Here is a 21,089-nt window from a genome sequence, read left to right as displayed (position 1 = left end):
GAAGGAAAGTGGGAGGGAGGGAGGACCGAGGGAGAGAGGAAGCAAGTTAACAAGCATGCAAGGAGTCACTGAAGGGGTCGTCACTGGATCCTCTGCATTTGGAGTTACAGAAGTTTCGAGCCATCTGACAGGCGTGCTGGGAACCAAACTCCAACCCTCTGAAATAGCAATAAGCGACTTAAGTCGCTTAAGTTGCTGGGCCATTTCTCCACCGTCTGCCAATTTGAAAGCTCTTAATGCTCACTATAATCAGACTTGGTGGCAGAAACCTTCAGTCCTATTAATCGGGAGGTAAAGACAGGAGTATCTGAGTTTGAGGCTAGCCTAGTCTACATAGCAAATTCCAAGGTTGCCAGGGCTACAAGAAAAAACAGAACAAACTCCCTATATAAATAATGCCACAGATATCAAGATGGTCTGATTCCTTCATAGGATAAGCCAATGAATGAATGAATAAACACAGCGGCCACAAAGGTGCTCACACAACATTCAAAGACATAGGGAGGACACAAAGGTAACTCACTCAGTTCAGGAAAGCTAACAATGGTGCGGGAATGAAGACGCCTTCTTTTCATGAATCTTCATTTTCATTTTCATGAAACTACTGCATACACTCACATAGGCACTCACTCACAAAGGCACTCACTCACAAAGGCACGCACTCACATAGGCACATACTTTCGTTTATTCTGAAATGGATTAAGTCTCTGTAAAGCCTACTACTGATTTTGGATCTTGAATGTGATCCCCAAGTGGTGGCGGAAGCTTTAAAAGGTGCTGCCTAGCGGGAGGCTTCAGGTTACTGAGTGTCCCTCAAAAGCTCCTTCCCATCCCTCCCTTTCTAGCCACAGCACATCCACCATTGCCAGCCAGTACTCTCTCCAGAGGCCCAACAACATAGCTACCAGAGCACAGAATGGAACCTCTCACTATACAGAGGCAACAGAAGAAAATAAATACAGTATCAGCTCACACATTCACTGAAAATCGTTTTGTTTACTTTTCTTGAAGTGTAATTAAATGCAATCTAATTCTTTTTTATTTGTTTTAAATATTTATTTTATGTATATGACTGCACTGTCCTTGACACACCAGATCCAATTACTTATGGTTGTGAGTCACCATGTGGTCGTGGGAATTGAACTCAGGACCTTAACCACTCTTAATCACTGAGCCATCCATCTCTCCAGCCCAATTTAATGCTTTATTGCCTAGTTATCTCACCTATCTGGTATAATAAAGGAAACCTGACTAACACAGCTAAGAATCTTCTACACAACAAAATAAGCACAAAATTTTTTTTTCACGGTTTGGGGATAGGTAGAGGGTTATTATAACTTAAAACCATAGCACAGTTAAAACTGATTGATTAGAGCTCAACAACTAAAACCTGGAACTCATCAAAATCTACGTTAAGAACAAGATCTGTTACATGATGGGAGAAAGCCAGTGGCCTGGCAAGGCATTAATACCCAGGATGATTAAGGAAGGACTGGGGACCCTGCTCATCTGGCAAAATGCTTGCCTCATGTATGAGGCCATGGGTTTGATTTCTATCACCAAAAACCCTACAAGTCAACAACAAAAAGATAATCAGGAGCCAACAAAAGAGTTTGGTGTCCAAAACCTCACATGGTAGAGAGAGCCAACCCCTGTAGTAGAGCAGTCCTCGGACCCCACATGCAGTGTGCCTACACACACACACACACATATACACACACACACACACACACACACACACACACACACACACACGACAAATGTCAACGTAGAGCATTTTAACACAGCTACATTCTTATTTATGTTATGTATATGAGTACGCATACACTATCTCTATGAACACCAGAAGAGGGCATCAAATCCCATTACAATGGTTGTGAACCACCAGTGGTTGCTGGGAACTGAACTCAGGACCTCTGGACCACTGAGCCATCACTCCAGACCCAAGACAGCAACTTTTTAACAACAAAAAACTTTGAAGAAAAAAAACTCTAGCAGAGGTCAGGTGTGGTGGCACGCACCTTTAATCCCAGCACTTGAGAGTCAGAGGCAGGAGAAACGTGAGTTCTAGGGCAGTCAGCACTACACAGTGAGATGATGCCTCAAGGAAAAAAGAAAAAAAAGGGGGGGGGGGCGGGGGGATTCTACCACAACAGAGACAGCCAATAACTACAGGAAAGAGTATCGGTATCATCACAACATCAGAACCAAAGCTGTCCACGCCGTCGGACGGAGATCCTCAACAATAATCCCAGCACGGCGGAGGCAGAGGCAGGAAACACCGGGTAGAACTAAAGGCCAGTCCAATCCAAATCTCAAGTTCTAAGCCAACCAGGGGTACAGAGAAAGACAAGATAACAACAACAACAAAATAGAAAGTAAAAGAAAATTAACTCATGAAATGTGGGAGTTTCCACTGAGGCAGGTAAGAAAAGCTCTGCAGATTGCCCCAGTAGAAGTTGGGTAGCCATGAACGATGCGGCACAAGAAGGGAGGCAGCACGACAGCAAAGCAGGGCTAAGTAGGCAACCTACTTTTAGCAGACTCAAAGAGACTGGGGAGAGGTCTCAAATATGAGAGAGAGAGAAACAGAGACAGAGAGAGACAGATGAAAACATACTCAGTGGAGAATGGGGGAGAGAAAGAAATGAAAAACATACTTGGCTCAGAAAAAATAAAATGGCTCAAGCACAGGAAATGACGCTCAGGTTCATGTACCAGGAATATGTAAATTAAAATAGAAGTGATACTATTTTCACCTGTCGGATTGACAAGGTTTCTAACTGGTTTATTATATACTTACATATATACACTTTTATATATGGCGATGTTACAGAGAAACAAGTGTTTTCACATATACAGCAGTGCTACAAACTCTGTGATGTACAAAGTGACACCGTGTGAATTCTACCTGCTGTATTCTGGCACAGCAACTCCATGGCTAGGACCCTGCACCACAAACAAATCCTCACATGCACAGAGTAACAGCAGTTGTACAGCAGTAAAAACTGGATCAATAACCTAGTGCAACTGTGGTATAAAAATGTCCTCGCACAGTAAAAGCTGGAAACAATCAATAAGCCAGTGAAACTGTGATATAACAATAAACACTGTCCTTGTCCACAGAGAGGGAAAGTACTTTACATACAGGTAAGAGGAGATCTCCGGGTATATTTTCCAATGTAAAAAATAAAAGGGGCGGGGGTTGGGGATTTAGCTCAGTGGTAGAGCGCTTGCCTAGCAAGCGTGTGGCCCTGGGTTCGGTCCCCAGCTCCTAAAAAAAGAAAAGAAAAAAAAAAAAAAAAAAGAAAAGGGCGCAGAAGTTAACTTTCCAGTATGAGTGTAAAACTGAGGGAAGCATGAGGTGGGCTGTGTCTGTAAGCAGCTGCATTAACACATCACTAACACGATGGGGGAGCAGGAAGAAATGCAGGGATGCACTCCAGAGTCTGACACGATGCTGGACGGTCTGTTAGTGAGTTGAAAGGAAAATGGGGAAAGTCAGAGGAGAAGACAGGAACAAAGTGAGCGATGTCACACTAGGGGCAGCACAGCTACACAGCGAGGGAAAGCAAGCCAGGAAAAAACTGTACTTCCAATAGGCAAGGTCATATGTGTGTGAGTGATCCCTCAGCAAAATTATTTTTTAAAATGAGTTTAAAATGGATGCAAATAATGGGGGAGGGGCAGACAAAGGAAAACATGTATAAGAACCAATTTACTTAGGAATTACTTATCCTATAAAGTCAATTAACCTGGGGTGAAACCAAACCTCAAGAAAATAAACTAGAGAGGCAAGTTAGTTACTTAGTCACAAGACTACAAGTTAATATCCTCTTCTTGGAGGCATCAACCACTTACTAGATGTAATTTAAAACTTACTTTCCAGGCTCACAGTAGACCAGAGATGCCCAAGTGTGGCTGAGGCTCCCAGAGCAATCACTGAACACCAGCACACAGGGGAAGGAGACCATGGCCTTCAGATGGCTCCGCTCTGCAGCACAGAACTGACACCCTGCCAAGTGTTCCTCTCTGACAAAGTGTATTACACGACTCTTACACAGAACAACACGTTTGTCTGCAGTCAGATTCCTTGTTGGTTATGCCTTCCTGGAACAGCCTCTTTTGTCCTACCCAAATATATTTATTACAGGACTATCTTTTCTCTCCATCTCCAGCCGCACTGAGCCATTTTCCCAAATAAGACATGTAAACATCCATTCACGATCGTCACACTGTTAGACTCTCATCACCAAGCACGCTGCAAACAAGTCTGGTTGATTTCTGAAACAGGGCATCACTTGTAGCTCACAGTAGGTTCAAACTCCCAATCTTCTTGCCTCAGCACACCACACCCACAGAGTCCTAGGATGCGCAGTGTCATGCTTGCCCTCACACAGAAGTTATAAGCATGTTTCACTGTGTCTTTAGCATGTTTCCCCAGTATAAACAAACCATTGTCCTAGTTTATCCCAAAAACTAATGACATAAGAAGTGAAAAAAGTAATGCCTATGGCTGGAGACACAGCTCAGAGGTTAAGAGCACTGTCTGCTCTTCCAGAGGTCCTGAGTTCAAATCCCAGCAACCACACGGTGGCTCACAACCATCTATAATGGGATCCGATGCCCTCTTCTGGTGTGTCTGCAGACAGCTACAGTGTACTCACATACATAAAATAAATCTTAAAAGGGAAAGAGAGAGGGACGGAGGAAGGCCGGCCGGCCTGATTGCTTTGGAACACCTTTGTAACAGGAGATGTGATGGTTGTGGTGATGATTGTATGGATCTGTAAACATACGGGAAAACAATTAACTGTATATTTCCAATAGGAAAAATCATATGGTACCTCATTTACCTCAGTAAAACTATTTTTAAATGAGTTATCTGTTACTACTGTACTTAATTACAGATTTTGAAAGACGGGGGGGTTTTTTTTTTTCTTCAAAACTAGGGGATTTACACATGGCTAGTTAGTAACAGGACAGAAAGTCTAGCTGTCCTGATTTTGAGTGAAATGAACAATAGTCAAGCTCTTGGTGTTGTCCTTAGACAGAACTCCAATCACTAAACAACTTAGCAAATGCTTAAATTACTATGGATTTTCAGTCTGCTCATCTGTCTTGCTTTTTTTTTTCCCTAAACAGAGCTTCTCTGTGTAGCCCTAGCTGTCCCAGAACTCCATCTTTAGACTAGGCTGGCCTTGAGCTCTGCCTGAGTGCCTGACTAAGAGTGCCCCATCACACTAGCTGGGTGTCCAGTCTGAAATGCTAGAAAACCTGCTCTAGTATGAAACCTCACAAGCTGGGGAAAGGGAAGTCAAAAGGAGGGTGCTGAGAGTAAGGAGGGAGAAAGCACCCAGGGCTGCAGAGTGAGAGTCTGAAGCACTACTGTGGTTTGCTGCTCTAAGTTTGGGGCGTGCCCAGCTCAACGAACCCGGTGGGGAACACAAGCCCACCAGGACGATTCGGCCCAGACAGGATTGCCTCAACTTTGGCACAATTAACGATTTTAGGCTAGGTAACCTTTTGTGGTAAAAGGATGCTCTCTAAATAAGCACCAAATGTTCGACCTCAACCACTACCACTAGTGTCAAATCCATCCTGTCCCCTATTTGTAGTAACTAAATTCAGACACTTAAAACTAACCAACAGCCTAGACTAGGGGCAAACATGACAAAAGGACCAGCATTTGAGGATAATATGTGTGTGACACACACTCGCGCACATGCGCACGCACTCACATGCACACAAAAAAATCAGAAAGAAGGGTTTTTTAAGCCAATCATCTCCTAAGCCAAAAAAACAAAGGACAAAAAAAATTCCTCTTAGGTGGAGCCGGGGCTATCAATACGGCCTGACAGGTGAAAGTGTTTGCCTAAGGCCTCAGTTCAATCCTAGAACCCACATTTATATTTTTGGTTGTGAGCCTAGCCTTTAACGGCTGAGCCATCTCTCCAGCCCAAAGAACCCACATTTAAAAATAAAAAAAAAACCCTGATTGTGACAGCTTGTTGTCTATAAGCCCAGCACTCCTGTAACAAGATGGGAGGTGGAAACAAACTGGTCTGAAAGCTCACAGGGTACCAGAACAGCAGAAATACAAGAAAGATCCTGCCCAGACATGGTGACCAGCCAGGGCTAAAAAGAGAAACTGTCTAGAAAAACCAAATTAAAAAAAAAAAAAAAAAACACAAAATGGAAGGTAAAAGCCCACTTCTGAAAACCTGTCTGTCCTCTGACCTACACCACAGGCACTGGGGCACACATGAGGCTGTGTACACCTGTACCCGCAGGGGGAGGGAGGGAGGGATGGGAAGACAGGAGACAAACTAACAACTCTTACAAGCACACACACCTACAGTCCAAGTTTTCTATACACTTCGGCATATGAGGCCACCGACAGCATTTATGGAGGGGTCCCAGGAAGGACCAGGAAATAGAACTAAAGGATGCCAAGAAAAAAAACCTGCTACCTTGACTGGTCTGAAGGACACTCAAGTCCTTTTTCAGGAGAGCTAAACTAAGCTCTCAAATCTGGAGAAACAGGGTCTGGACTGTCACTCATGCAGAGTAATGAATCAAATGACAATATGGATAAAAATGTAACAACACTCGAAAGTTGAAAGGGTGAGCGATGGGACAGTACAAGGCAGAGTTGACTCCTCACAAAATTCATCTATCCTGGCTCCCAGATCTCCAACCCTTCCTCCTGGCTCTGCCTCTTTGGGCCCTCAATACCCTGAGCTGGACTCTCAGCTGTTCAAAGCCTCCTAGCACATTAGCCTCTCCTTCCAGACCCAATTCCCCTCAAGGTCCAAATCACATTCCTCTTCCAAAGTTCAGTCTCACCTCTCCTTCTCAGATGCCTTAGTCCTAGCTGAGGAGGGGGTCAGCAAGAAATGAAAGCACAGCAACTGGACCCCAGCGACTTCCCAGTAATGCGCTTCAGACAAAGGTGTTCCCTCTTAGACAAGCAAATAGAGACAGCACGAAGTTTAACAAACGCCCCCGCAGACTAATATCACTTAACTGTGGTAGGCACCCTCACTAAAATACTATTTTTTAATTCTGTTGATATCTCTGTGGCAGTACAAAAAAACACTTTAACCTAAAGAGGGAAACTTTCTTTCCTTTTTTTATTCTTTTCTTTTTTCTTTTTATTTTTTGTTGTTGTTGATGATGGTGGTGGTGGTGGTAGTGGTTTCTCAAGACAGGTTTTCTGTTTAGCCCTGGTTGTCCTGGAACTAACTCTGTAGTCCAGGTTGGCCTTGAACTCAAGGATTCACCTGCCTCTGCCTTCCAAGCGATGGGATTAAAGGTGTGGACCACCACTGCCCGGCAAGTTTCTTTCTTAAAAAAACACAACAGGGGGTTGGGGATTTAGCTCAGTGGTAGAGCGCTTGCCTAGCAAGCACAAGGCCCTGGGTTCGGTCCCCAGCTCCGAAAAATAGAAAAGAAAAAAAAAAAAAAAAACAAAAAAAAAAAACAAAGCATAATACTGCTCCTAGAAATATTTTTAAGTAAATATTCTAGCATTTGTTAGTAGTAGGTTACTGGAATTTTATTTTTTAACTTTCAGTTTTCTGTACCACTAGAAGAATTCGTTTTTTTACATGTACAACTTTTTAGCTTAAAATATACAATTCTTGAGGTGGAGAGATGGCTCAGTGGTTAAGAGCATTGGCTGAGCTCAATTTCCAGCAACCATATGGTGGCTCACAACCATCTGTAATGAAATCTGATGCCCTCTCCTGGTGTGTCTGAAGACAGAGACAGTGTACTTATATATAATAAATAAATCTTTAATATATATATATATATACACACAATTCTTTTTATTGAATTTATTTATTTATTTCGGTGTGTGCGTGCGGACGATCAGAGGGCAGCTTGCCTGAGTTGGTTCTTCCTCCATCTGTCCCAGACTTAGACCTCAGGTGGTCAAGCTGAACTACAAGTGTCATTACCCACTGAGCTATCTCACCAACCCTACCCTCCACCCTCTACCAGTCTCATGACTGAAGGCTAAAACTGTCTGAAAGAATCTCAGTTAAGACCATACTTCATTCAGAACCTCAATAAGACCATACGTCATTCAGAATACGGCTTCCCTCAATGTCTCTTCACTGTTCCTGAAATCAAAGTGTGTGGGGGTGGGGGGGTGGGGGGGTGACACAACCCTCAAGTCTCTCTCAGGGCCCTAAGCACTGTCTATAACATAGACAGATGTCTGTAACGTGAGCTTGGCCTAGTTCACTCTCCTTCAGGAGCCTTGCCTTCTCCCTTCAGCAGCAGCAAGACGCTCTTTGCCCAGCCCTCACCACTGCAGCATAGGTCTCTAACCATCACTCTCTCCTGCCACAGCTCAGGTCTTTCTGTTCGCTGCGTCGTCCTTAGAATGCGATGGACAGTCGGTAGTATACATTTTCCATGAATCCGTTCACAGCATTCTCTTCATCAGACGGGCAGCAGAGCAGACCAGCACTTTTAGACCTAAAAGATGTCCCAAACACCTTCCTCCTCTGCTCTGTGTGTCCTCCACACTCCTGACTTGTTGTCTTATGAAAGTCCACCACGACAGCTGCTCGCTCCTCACGTCGAGTCACTGCAGAGCGTGACTATGGAGGTACTTAAGGTCTCATACTGATGGCTTCACAGCACTGACGTTTTATGCATGGAGTTTACCACCTTAATTTTCCTAAGGCACATAACGAGCTGCCAGTAAACACAGTGACGCTCAATGCTGCACGCTTAGTAATTTTGAACTAATTAGTGAGAAAGGATTAGAAAGTACTTTTCAAGTACCGAGGAAAATGTTGAAAATCAGGTGGTTCATGAAAGAAAATGAGAAGACAGGGCTAACTCTCCAAGGAGTCAGAACTGCAAACGTCTCTTCAGTAAACTTAGAAAACACTGAGTACACTGGCTCACACCTGTTATCCTAAGACTCGGGAGGCTGAGGCAGGAGGACACCTGAGTTTGAGGCTAGCCTGGGCTAACAGAGTGAGACAGTGTTTCAGAAAAGCAAAGGCTAATATTTGTGAGGAAATTGCTCATATTTTTAAACTAAATTATTTTTTCTGCAATCTTTATCTATGGAGCAGGGATACACAGAACAAATACAATGTGTTGTAAACAGCAGTGACAAATGACCTGTGCACTGAACTGAGTTTCAGAGTAAATAATGCTCTCATGTACACAGTAACAAAACAAGTCCAACACTAACTCTTCCAAATCACTTTGGCTTCCAAGTTTAAACTCTTGTTGGTCAGATGGATGGATGGGTGGGTGGATGGATGGATGTCTGACAGTGTCATTAAAAAAGCAAGCAGCTCTTAGAGACAGAGGCTCCAAGAGGTTGGTTAGCTTCTGAGAGAAGTTAGCTGAACCGACTTCTCCCTCTGCACAGCAGTTGTTAAAGCCAGAGTCTAAAACAGTCAGTTGACTTTGAGGCTGAAAGGAGAGGGAAGTGAGCACACAGATGGAGGGGATGAATGACTTCAATTACAGGTAAGTCCTAAACAAAGCAGCACAGACCATCGGGAAACTTCTCAGCGTCTCATTCGCCCACTTAAGGATGACTGTAACCATGCAGGGCCATTTCCTCTACACCTAACTTCTCAATTGTAAGAGGGCTGGCAACAAGCCTCACGCTCCTCTATAGATTTCTAACACCTGCGAAGGAAACATAAACGTCCACACTTACAGTATCCTATGTCACCTAAGAATCCGAAAACCAGAGTGAACTAGCTCTCCTAACTAAGGCTAGGCAAATGTGATCCAAGAAGTAACATGCTGGGAGCCAAAGGACCATCTCCAAATATGTGAAGGGGAATAAGAAAAACGCAGCCCCCAAATTATTCCTTTCCTCCCAAAGTTTAGCTCTCCCACCCCTTCTCTGTTCACCTGAGCAAGACCTGTCTAAGCCAAAGTGTCATTATTCTGCTTAGGCTGAGCCAATGAATGGCTCTTAGAGCCTGGTCCTTGGAATGCTGCTCTTGGTTACCCAAAGCTATAGCACCATCTCAGGATACACTTCAAATGTAAACAGTGGTCCTCAAACAGCTGTCTAGAACCCTGCTACAAGCCAAGTTCAAATCAGCTCATGACGAGGGTCACCATCATCAAAAGATCTCTTCCGACTGAGAAGGGGAGAGGGGACCGAAGCCAAGGGATTAAAGGCAACCAGAACATTAAAAGCTGCAGCAAAAGCAAGGTTAATGACGAATCGTCATGAAAGGTTCAACCAAAACGACAAAGTTCTTTTAAAAAGGAAAAAAAGGGCAAAAGTCTAGCATTACTCTCTCATCAGAGACACTTCAAACAGAACCCAACTAAGAGGAAAACATCTGTGCTGTAAGGAAAAAGTTACTACTTTAGTAGTAAACTTTAAAACACATCTTTTCTATATATGTATTTTTAAATTTACATCATATGCAAATATGAGTTCAAAGAAATAACATTTTGATTCAAGGTGGTTTTAATGAGCCGGGTGTGGCGATGTAATCCCAGCTCGTGAGGCCAGGAAGATTGCCAGTTCCAGGCTAATCTGGGCTACACAGAGAGCCACTACCCCACCCACCACCCCAAAGAGTATTTAATATTTAAGTTTGGGGAATGAATGTATTCATCTTATGTGACGTGTAACTTTTTACTTCCAAATTGGCCGCTGGAAATGGGTTAGGATTTATGCTGTCACCATGCAATGGAAGATTAACTGTTCCACAGTGACTTGCCATACCTCCCAAGTGTTCATTTTACTGTCCCCCAAACACTAGCATCTGACATACCTAGTGCACAGCCAAGAGATGGCCCCTGAAACCCGCGCTTGTGACATTTTACTTGACTTTTATAAAAGTTAGCACTGAAAATACCCACTCCTGGAACTCTTACGTACATGTGCTGAGAACAATGCTTATATTGCCATTCACGATTTCAGTCATGACTTAGCAATAGCCCACCTCCTACCCTAAATACACCTGGCTTTTTAAAGGTTATTCGTGAAGTACACAGGCCTCCCCAACTATCTCAGAACCTCAGACCAACCTTCAAAATGAAACAATACATCCAAAAGCTTCAGCAAGTATTCAACTAAGACATGGCTCCTTGGAGCGATTACTGTCACCCATCAATTCCTAACACAAGTATCAGAGCAGCGTTCTTTGAAATCAAAAAGAGAGGGTGGGAGACTTTTAATTCTTGGTAAGGTTCCTGAGGATGGAGCGAGGGAATCACTCTTCTTTCAAACCCCTCCGGGGCTCGTACTGGAATAGCATGCAGCGCTGAAGAGCAGGTGCTGAGTTTCGGGGTTCAGTCAACCCTGCAAACACCTGTCGGCTGCATGCTACATGCCTGCTCCTACGTGCATACATCAGTCTTTAACCTACAGAGCAAAAAACGAAACAAAACAAAAAGCAGACCCACGGCCGCCGCCGCCGCCGCCCGGGCTTCTCCCGGATCGCAAACTTTTAGAGTGTCAGTGGAATAACGGTGCAGAGGCGGGCGAGCCCGCACTGCACGCCGTCCGCACCGCCGTGGGGCTGCACCCGCGGTCGCCCGAGGACTCTCTCGGCCGGCTCGCGGCTGTTCCCCGACTCTCGAGCAGTGCGGCGAGCGCGCCGCCCCTCGCGCCGGGCCCTCGGGTAGCCGGAAGGGGGAAGCCGCGCGGGGGGCTTCGCTTCGGGAGGCGGGGGAGGGGGAGGGGCGCGGCCGCGGCCCCCGCAAAGGTCACTCTGGGCCCGTGCGAGCGGCGGCCCGCGGCCTCCCCGCCCCCGGCCCCACCGCAGCCCCGCGAGGACACCGGGACACGCGAGGCTCGGCGGGCGACGGCTCCACGCGCGCACACCCCGCTGGAAAATGGAGCGTGGGGCGCTGAGGCGAGGAAGAGGCGCTCCCTTTCCGTTACCCGAGTCGCTCCTACCTCCGGCCACCCGGCTCCTACACTCCTCGCGCTCCGCCGATCTCGGGGATCCGCCGCCCTCGCCGCCGCCGCCGCCGCCGCCGCCGCCGCATCCAATCGCCTCCTCCCCCCCCCTCCCCTTCCGCAGCCAGTCTAGGCCGTTCCTCCTCCTCTCCGCTTCAAAATGGCGCCAAGAGCAGCTCCGCGGCTGCTCCAATCGAACCGCGGCGGACGGCGCCCGGGGGGCAGGCAGAGCGCCGCGTGGGTTCTCAGCGCCCCCTGCCGGCCAGACCGCTTCTCACTCAGGCGCGCGCGCACGCGCTCCTTAGCCCGCGCTCCGGGCCCCGCCCCCCCATCCGGCGGCGCGCACGCGCAGGCTCCGCCCTGCTCTCGCGGCCGCCTCTGTCTCCTTGGCAGCAGAGTGATGGGCAGCTGTCAGTGCCTTCTCAGCATTGACTCAGCCTCCCAGGCTTTTGGCGGGAAATCTGTAGACTGCAAAAAGCCGCTGGCTTTGGCCTTTTGGTTTTTCTTCTTACCTTTTTTGGACAGCGTCTCACTTTGCCGCCCTAGCTGGCCTGAAGCTCACTGTGTACATACACCAGGCTAGCCTTGATCTCACTACGTAGACCAGGCTGCCTTCGAGTTCAGAGATCTGCCTGCCTCTGCCTATGCCGGCTTTTTTTTTTTTTTAATTTTTTAAATTGTGTTCCACCACTTGTGCGATGTTTTAAACCCCGCGGTGCAGCATGGATTATGTGCTGTGTAAATGGAAGAGTATCAATGTCTACTTGGCTCCTTACTAGTTGGTAGGCCTAGGGATCCAGTGCTGATCTCACTGCTCAAGAACCCCCCTTAATGAAGGGAGAAGTAATTGGAAGACCACAAGGGTACCATCCAGAAAATGAGGTTCATCCTCCCTTGCCGCTTCTGCTGTCGCTGTTGCAGCTGTGGGCTGGGTGGGCTAAGACGGAGGTCTCTCTTCACCCCCAAGTCCCTGCCAGAGCTGACAAGTCTTGGTCACCTTTTGCTCTTTGATGCTGTCCCATCCCTGCAGTGAGAAGGATCTCCCTGCTACGATGCCTTTGGCATTAGGTATGGTTCAGAGTGTCTGTTTCAACAATGAGCAACCGAGATGAATTAGGAGCTTATGATAGGATATTTGAAACAAAAGGCAGGCAACGCAGGGTTATAAGCCACTGGTTTTGTGCTAGAGGTGAACCATAAATCCTAGCAGACCGAGCACCTTCAGCTTCTCGCACCTACTCCACCTATTCGTTTCCTCTCTCAGCAGGGCTCCTGGAACAGCTCTGTCTTCACTATTCTGAGAGCCCGTACTACAGACTTCCATTCATTTTGTGCATCCACTAAGCCTTGGGAACTTTCTGATACAGCTTCAGTGTTCCCAACAAGGAAAGAGTAGGAGATCTACCCAGGTCTAAAAGGAAAGGCTCTGGCTCTGGCTTCTTAGGCAGGCGTGGTCCCACAACCTTTCACCTCAGCCTTTGGGAGGCAAGGACAGGCAGATCTCAGTAGGGTTTGAGGTCAGCCTGGTCTACACAGTGAGTTCCAGGACAGCTAAGGCTACACAGTGTGAGCCTGTCTCAAAAACAAAACAAAATAGAAAGGAAGGAAGGAAGGAGGAAAACAAGCTTCCAGCTCTTTGCTGTTTTCTCAATTCTGAGACACCCTAAAGGTACAGGTAAGTTTCTTGGGAGCAACAGAATGAGAGCAAGAAGGCAGAGACTACTCACTGCCATGGTTCCCATTGCTATAAAAGGCACGCAGCACCTGAGTGCTCGGTACACCATTCTGGTGGGGGCACAGTCTTGACAGTTTAGAGCCGCTAATCATTTGCCGGGGTGTTGCCAGTTTTACCACGCATGCATTAATCCACTAATCAATGTTCATCACTGTGCCAAAACACTTAAAAAGAAAGATGCGGATTATCTTGGCTCACGGGTTCAGAGGTTTCCATGTATGATGGTTGGCTGGCTGTATTCTTTCCAAGCTTGGGTGAGGCGGACCATCACACTAAAGCTCATCACCTCCTGGCGACCAGAAAGCAGCCTACTGGACATATCTCTTGAACAGCGTTACACTTCCAGGCCTGGCTCCTGTGGCCCATTTCCTCCTATGACAGTTCCTCTCCTAGTCTCCACCAGTTCCCAATAATACCATCTTGTGAGTCTAGGACTGGAGGTCAGAAGGACAGTGCTAGATCCCCTGGAGTTGGAGTTGCAGGCAGCTGTGAGCCAGGAACCAAACCCGGGTCCTCTACAAGAGCCGTGAGTGCTCTAAACCTCTAAACTACCTCTCCAGCCCAACAGAAGTATTGTTTCTATTTTGAGGATTTCGAAATTGTCAATGTGAAATTCCTTGGGATAAAATAATTGGATGGGATATAACCTCAGATAATTGGGAATTGGAGCCGCCCCAAAACTCAGTTGTATTTGCTAATCCTGGAAAAGGAGTGGTGTAAAGAAATGTTGATCTTGGTTGGGGATTTAGCTCAGTGGTAGAGCACTTGCCTAGCAAGCGGAAGGTTCGGTCCCCAACTCCGAAAAAAAAAAAGAAAAAAAAAATGTTGGTCTTATATAGACATGGTTACAAGTGTCTTTGGTGAGGAAAAGTGCACATCCAGTGCCCATCCATCCTTCATTTACTGCCACAGCAAATCAACTTTGTGCATAAACTACACCAATTACCTTATTCAGCTGCAGCTGGGAGACTGACAGGTGACTCTCTGAGCTAATACTGCAGTGTCAGCAAGGCTGTGGTCCTTTCTGGAGGGCTGTGGAGGGGGAGATGCTAGATGGATGCCCTTCCTGCCCTGTGGAGGTTGATTTGGTTTCTTGGTTTATGTCTCTCCTCCTCTGTCTTCAGTCAAAACCACAGCATCCCTTTAGGCCGCTTCCCTCATCTTGTGGCTCTCTCCAGCTCCCTCCTGCCCCTCTCATCCACTTTTCAGTTGCTATGACGACTCAGCGCCCAGGTGGGTAATCCAGAGTAATCTGCCTCATTTAGGATGAGCTGATTAGCAAACTTAATTCATTCTTATGCCTTAATGTCCCCTTACATTTTAAAAGGTTCTACATGAATATCTTTCGGAGACATTCTGCCAATCACATCACTCTGACTCTGCTTATGTAGTTATTCCTCATAGGGTCCAAAGTTAAGGTCAAGAATCCTAACTAGACTCCATTGAACGTACAGCACTTTATAAATGGCTTCCCAACAGCAGCAAAACAGGCTTGGCAGCTCATGGGGAAAGGAAGAAAGAGTAACCTAACTCAAGGCACGTCCGAAAGGCTACATAAATGATCTCTGACAGTCTGCAACAGGATTTAAATTGCCAGTAGACAAAGCAAGGATGCCACAGTCATTATCTTTTTTTTTAAAGATTTATTCATTTATTATATATAAGTACACTGTAGCTGTCATCAGACACACCAGAGGAGGGCATCATATCTCTTTACAGATGGTTGTGAGCCACCATGTGGTTGCTGGGAATTGAACTCAGGACCTCTGGAAGAGCAGCAGGGTGCTCTTAACCCCTGAGCCATCTCTCCAGCCCCACAGTCATTATCTTTAATCCAGGAGAAATGGGTCTGAATTGCAGGGAGTGGGAGAATGCCAAAAGTCATCTGGAAACATCTATAGATTGTGCATAACTTTTCGGCCCATAATACAAAAATTATAGCTGAGAGGGGTGGCACACCTTTAGTCCCAGTGCTTGTTTGGTAGAGGCAGGCGGAGCTCTTGGAGTTCAAGGCCAGCCTGGTCTACAGAGTGAGTTCCAGGACAGCCAGGGCTATTAAACAGACAAACCCCATCTTGAAAAACAAACAAATAAACAAACAAAATAAAAACAAAGAGAAGGGGCTGGAGAGATGGCTCAGCGGTTAAGAGCACCCGACTACTCTTCCAGAGGTCCTGAGTTCAATTCCCAGCAACCACATGGTGGCTCACAACCATCTGTAAAGAGATCCGATGTCCTCTTCTGGTGTGTCTGAAGACAGCGACAGTGTACTTATATATATAATAAATGAATAAAAATAAAAAAAAACAAAGAGAAAAGAAAAAGACAAAAAAGAAGTATAAAAAGTAATCAAGAATACAGTATGATCTGAAGAAAAACAAAAGCCAGGGCCAGGGCTGGGGAGTTGGCTCAGGGGTTAATAGCACTTGTTACTCTTGCTGGGTTGCATTCCCAGCACCCAAACAGTGGCTCACAACCATCAGTGACTCCAGTCCCAGGAGGTATGACGCCCTCTTCTGGCCTCCTTGAACACTGCATGCATGTGGTGCACAGACAGACATGCAGTTAAGCACACTTTTTTCAATTGGGCTGGACAGATGGTTAGAGCACTGACTGCCCTAGCAGAGCACCTAGCTTCAGATCACAACACCCACACGGTGACTCACAACTGCCTCCAATTCCAGTTCCAGGGAATCTGATGCCCACTTCTGGCCACTGCAGACTCCGTCAGAAAATAAAGAGAACTTAAAACTAATAGGTTCTCCGGTCTCTATATCCATTTACATTTTACTGATTTTCTTCAATGTTTGGAATATATGAAATAATTTCCTTACTTCTACATTTTCTCTCACTTGTTTGAATCATAACTTGAGGTGATCCCTCTCATAGAAAGCACACACGCCCCAAAGACAAGCGAGAGGCAGAATTGTCTAGAGAAAGAAGCCCAGTACATGAAAAGAGATGAAAGAAAATAATTATGGAATTGTCAATGCATTTTATTTAAAAGGTTTATTTTTATGCACTTAAGTGTTCACCTGCACTTTTTCTCTGTACCACATGTATACCTGGTGTCGGTAGAGGCCAGAAGAGGGCACTGGATCCCCTGGAACTGGAGTTACATATGGTCATGATACCACATGGGTGCTGGGAAAATGCTGGGGGCTCTGCAAAAGCAGCCACTGCTCTTAACCACCGTGCCATCCCTCCAGCCTCCAGATAAAAATTTAATACCAATAATCTTACCTAAAAGGAAATGAGAGAGTGTTTCTCCGATCCATGAGCAACATGGCCCAAGAACATTGATTCAAGTGGCCTCAATAGCTCCTTCAGTTTGGGGTTCTGTTTTGAAGTTGGGTGGGTGTGTTGCTGATTTTTTGGGGGGTGGGGTTGGATTTTGAGACTGGGTCTCACTATGTAGCCTTAGCTGGCTTGGAACTCACTGTATAGACCAGGCTACGAACTCACTGAGATCTGCCTTCCTCTGACTCTTAAGAACAGAAGTAGTTGCATGCATTTTAGTGTGTGTGTGTGAGTGTGATATATATGTGCGTGCGTATGTGCGTGCGTGCGTGCACTTGCCCATATGTGCAGGTGGAGGTGGATGTCAGATGTTTTCCATTATCATTCCATATACATTTTTCTGAGACAAGGTCTCTCACCAAATCTGGAGCTCACTGTTTTGGTCAGACCGACCGGCCAGTAAATCCATAGAATCTGCCAGTCTTGACCCCCTAGTAGCAGCCAGCACTCCTGAAACACATTGCTACGTCCAGCTCTTGTGTTGATGCAAGGGAGGGAATTCAGGCCACTTTACCCACTCAGTCATCTCCCCAGCCCAGATTTTTATAGTTTCAGAACGAAACACAACCATACAGAATAGCAATTCCAAAAAAAAAAAAAAAAAAAACTGGTGGGAAATAGCAGGAAGGCAGGTCACTGTCCAGTGAGAAATGTCATGTCTCAGAAGCTGTGTGTGATGACATTCTTAGCTCTCTGGTGGGGGAAAGCTGTTTTCTTGCTAGGTAGCTGCATTCCCAAGGTTTTAGTTGATAATTGAAAGGACATTACATCAGACAGAGCTAATCAATGAGTTCCAGGACAGCCAGGGATATACAGTGACAAACCCTGTCTTCAAAAACCTAAGTCAATCAATCAATCAATCAATCAATCAATCAGGATAGCCCCCAAGGTGATCATTACCTAGAGTAGATGGCTTGAATTCAAACTCTTCTGTCTCTCCTGCTTACTAGAATTGGATCTTGAACAATGTTCAAAGCCCCCCATTTTTGGGTTTGTAAGATAAAGATGAGACTAGTACTATCTACTGAATCAAATACATGATTCATTTAGAAAGTCTTCAGACACACTATATATGAGCACTCTGGACTGAAAGCCCATAGTTTACAAATACAGATCACAGCAACTGAGACTTGTGAAATACGCTGCAGTAGTTCTGAAAAATCTCAACAGCAGATGTACAAAACGGCACATCAAATTGCTACATACTGCAAATGGTAAGTAATATTCTGTTTTACTCAGGGTTCAGTAGAGTCACAGAACTTATAGAATGAATATATATATACATATATGGAATTTATTAGAATAACTTACAGGCTGTGGTCCAGCTAATCCAGTAATGGGCAGCTGTGACTGGGAAGTCCGGGAACCCAGTAGTTGCTCTGTCCCACAAGGCTAGATATCTCAGCTGGTCTTCTGTATCTGCTGGAATCCCAAAGAAGAAGGCCCCAATGCCAGTGAAGGAATGGATGTGCCAGCAAGGCGAGGGCAAGCAGATGAAGAGCAAAAGCTCCCTGCACCCATGTCCTTATATACTTCCAGCTGAAAGTATGACCACAAAGTCTGAGTCAAAGGCGTCTCTTCCCACCTCAAGATCTGGATCAAAGGCATGTGACTTCCCATCTCAAGGTTTCTCCGACTTCGAACCAAGCAGAAAACCTTTCAGAGGTGTGCCCTCCACGTCTGGATTATAGCTCATTCCAGACAGTCAAGCTGACAACCAAGAATAGCCATCATGGGGTTGGAGATTTGGCTCAGTGGTAGAGCGCTTGCCTAGCAAGCACAAGGCCCTGGGTTCGGTCCCCAGCTCCGAAAAAAAGAATAGAAAAAAAAGAAAGAAAGAAAGAAAGAAAGAAAGAAAGAAAGAAAGAAAGAAAGAAAGAAAGAAAGAATAGCCATCATATATGTGATCTCGGACAGCGACACCAGAATCTTTTTTAAGAGGGTGTCTATATCCAGAGGATGCTCTCAGGTTCCAGCGCTCCACAGAAGGCCCAGACTGAAGGAGGCGGTACGTACACTTTTATATGAAAACCAAATATATTTCAAGATGTCAGTGGGGGCTTGAACACATGGCTCAGTGGTAGAGGGCTTACCTGCTACACCTGAGGTCCTAGGTTCTACTCTTAGGACTGAAGGGCAAAGCCAGTAGATGTTAAAGGAACACGTTTCCACCCACTGTGGGATGACGACATGTGGGATGATGGGATGTGGGAGGTTGCTAGGGGTAATGGGCTGAATAGACAATAGAGTTGGTGTTGCATTCTAGAACACTCCACCAGAGTCTTCACAATAGGAGGGTAGAAAATGGGATTGGAGAAGCAGGCCAAGACACTCATCCAGCTTTTCTTTGCTTCCAGAAGTAAATGGGTTTTCTCTCTCTTACACAATGCTCTTATGAACGGCCTTTTCTTCTTCACTCTCACCTCTTTACTCTGACCTTTCTTTAACACTCATAACTCTCAATAAGTGTCCACTGTCACTGTCCCTCCCTCAAGTACCTCTCCAGGTTTTATGACATTTGACTCTCTAGAACTCACTCTGCTTTGTTGGGGGTATTCTTTAGATCCTCTCATCTCTGGGCAGAGATAGTGTGGTCTACATGTGTCCTTCCCCTTCGCATTTGAAACTCAGTCACCAACTGATAGCATTAAGGGTGATAAACTCATTGCTGAAGAGCCCACATGGATGTGTAGGGCCCAATTGATGACCCGAATTCAATCCCCAGAAGCCATGATAGGAACCTGGGTGAGGTGGCACCTACTGCAAGGTGGACCATACAGACAGGAGAATCAGCCAGAAGTGTACAGGAGACCAGCTAGCCTAGAATACATAGTACAACAATAAAACAAGAGAGACATAGTACAACAATAAAACAAGAGAGATCCTGCCTCAAAGTAAGGCGGATGGAGAGAACCAACTCCTGAAAAGTTGCCCTTTGACCTTTACACAAGCGTAATGGTATATACGCGAATGCACATGCTCACACATACTTTTACACACACACACACACACACACACACACACACACACACACACACACACACATAAATTTAGAAGGTGCTGTTTGCCCTGTCTGTCCATGTTGAGAGATAGGAGAAATGGCTAGAAGATGCAGTATTTATACCCAAGGAGATGCCCTCACAAATTATCTTGGACTTTGTAACCTCCAAAACTATGGGAATAGGGGTTGGGGATTTAGCTCAGTGGTAGAGCACTTGCCTAGCAAGCGCAAGGCCCTGGGTTCGGTCCCCAGCTCCGAAAAAAAGAAAAAAAAAAAAACTATGGGAATAGATTTCTAATACTTTTTTTTTTTTCTTTTTTCGGAGCTGGGGACCGAACCCAGGGCCTTGCGGTTGCTAAGCAAGCGCTCTACCACTGAGCTAAATCCCCAACCTCTAGATTTCTAATACTTAAAAATGAAAGAAAGGCATTTTTAACAGTTTAAATGGACCAACACAGGAAGTATATGGAAACTTCATCTTTGAAATTTTATTTGGGCTGGTGAGAGGGCTCAGTAGATAAAGGCACTCACTGCTAAGCCTGGACAACCTGAACTCAATCCCCAGGACCCAATACTGGCCAGGAGTTATGGCAGTAGAAAACTGCCAGCTCAGCATGTGCAAGGAAAAATGAGAAAATAAAAGTATTCCTACTATTTAACTTTTCAATGACATGTTATTAAAATGTAAGATATTACAATGAGATGACATCACCATGAATGTCAAAAAGAAAAATGTTTCCCTTAGGGTGGGTATAGAGGTGCAGGCCTGTAATCCAAGCAGGAGAATCAGAAATTCTAAATTCTAGGTGAAATTACCTTGGCTTATATGGCATTTAAGGTCAACCTGGTTTCCATGAGATCTGACACACTCCTGGTTTTCCTGTGCACCAGACACTCACTCTGTGTGTGTGTGTGTGTGTGTGTGTGTGTGTGTGTTTACTCAGATAAAACACATAGTAATTTTTTAAGTGTTTATTTTTATAAAAATGATGCAGAACTTGAAGCTAAATACGAGGAAACAAAAGTTGCTGTAAAAATTGTATTTCAAGAAGATCCTGCAAGAGGATAGGTTGTGAGCCCTCTGGGTCATAATAATGGTGTTAAGCATTCTAATGTAAATATTCTACACT

The 21,089-nt window shown here is 45.5% G+C and overlaps 2 protein-coding genes across 7 annotated transcripts in view; one reads left to right on the top strand and one right to left on the bottom strand.

The window, feature by feature from the left end:
- Positions 1-19,183, bottom strand: part of Pds5b (PDS5 cohesin associated factor B) — a 143,095-nt gene extending 123,912 nt beyond the window's left edge. Inside the window, exons 1-2 of one of the 4 annotated variants that reach the window (XM_039089323.2) lie at positions 19,052-19,183; positions 18,270-18,380 (exon numbers count right to left, since the gene is read on the bottom strand). The gene's annotated coding sequence lies outside the window, so the exon portion shown is untranslated. Of the gene's footprint in view, positions 1-11,920; positions 12,073-18,269; positions 18,498-19,051 lie in introns of those variants that run through there. The other 3 variants (XM_039089324.1, XM_063271248.1, XM_039089322.2) reach the window with 3 other exon arrangements.
- An 86-nt stretch (positions 19,184-19,269) lies between these two features.
- The window catches only part of N4bp2l2 (NEDD4 binding protein 2-like 2), a 65,061-nt gene continuing 63,241 nt past the window's right edge, over positions 19,270-21,089 (top strand). For all 3 annotated transcript variants that reach the window (XM_063271111.1, XM_063271110.1, XM_063271113.1), the window contains exon 1: positions 19,270-19,317. The gene's annotated coding sequence lies outside the window, so the exon portion shown is untranslated. The remainder of the gene's footprint in view (positions 19,318-21,089) is intronic.

The sequence above is a fragment of the Rattus norvegicus genome, chromosome 12, assembly GCF_036323735.1.
Source record: "Rattus norvegicus strain BN/NHsdMcwi chromosome 12, GRCr8, whole genome shotgun sequence".
Classification (NCBI taxonomy): Eukaryota; Metazoa; Chordata; class Mammalia; order Rodentia; family Muridae; genus Rattus; species Rattus norvegicus.
This window is presented reverse-complemented; position numbering and strand designations above follow the sequence as displayed.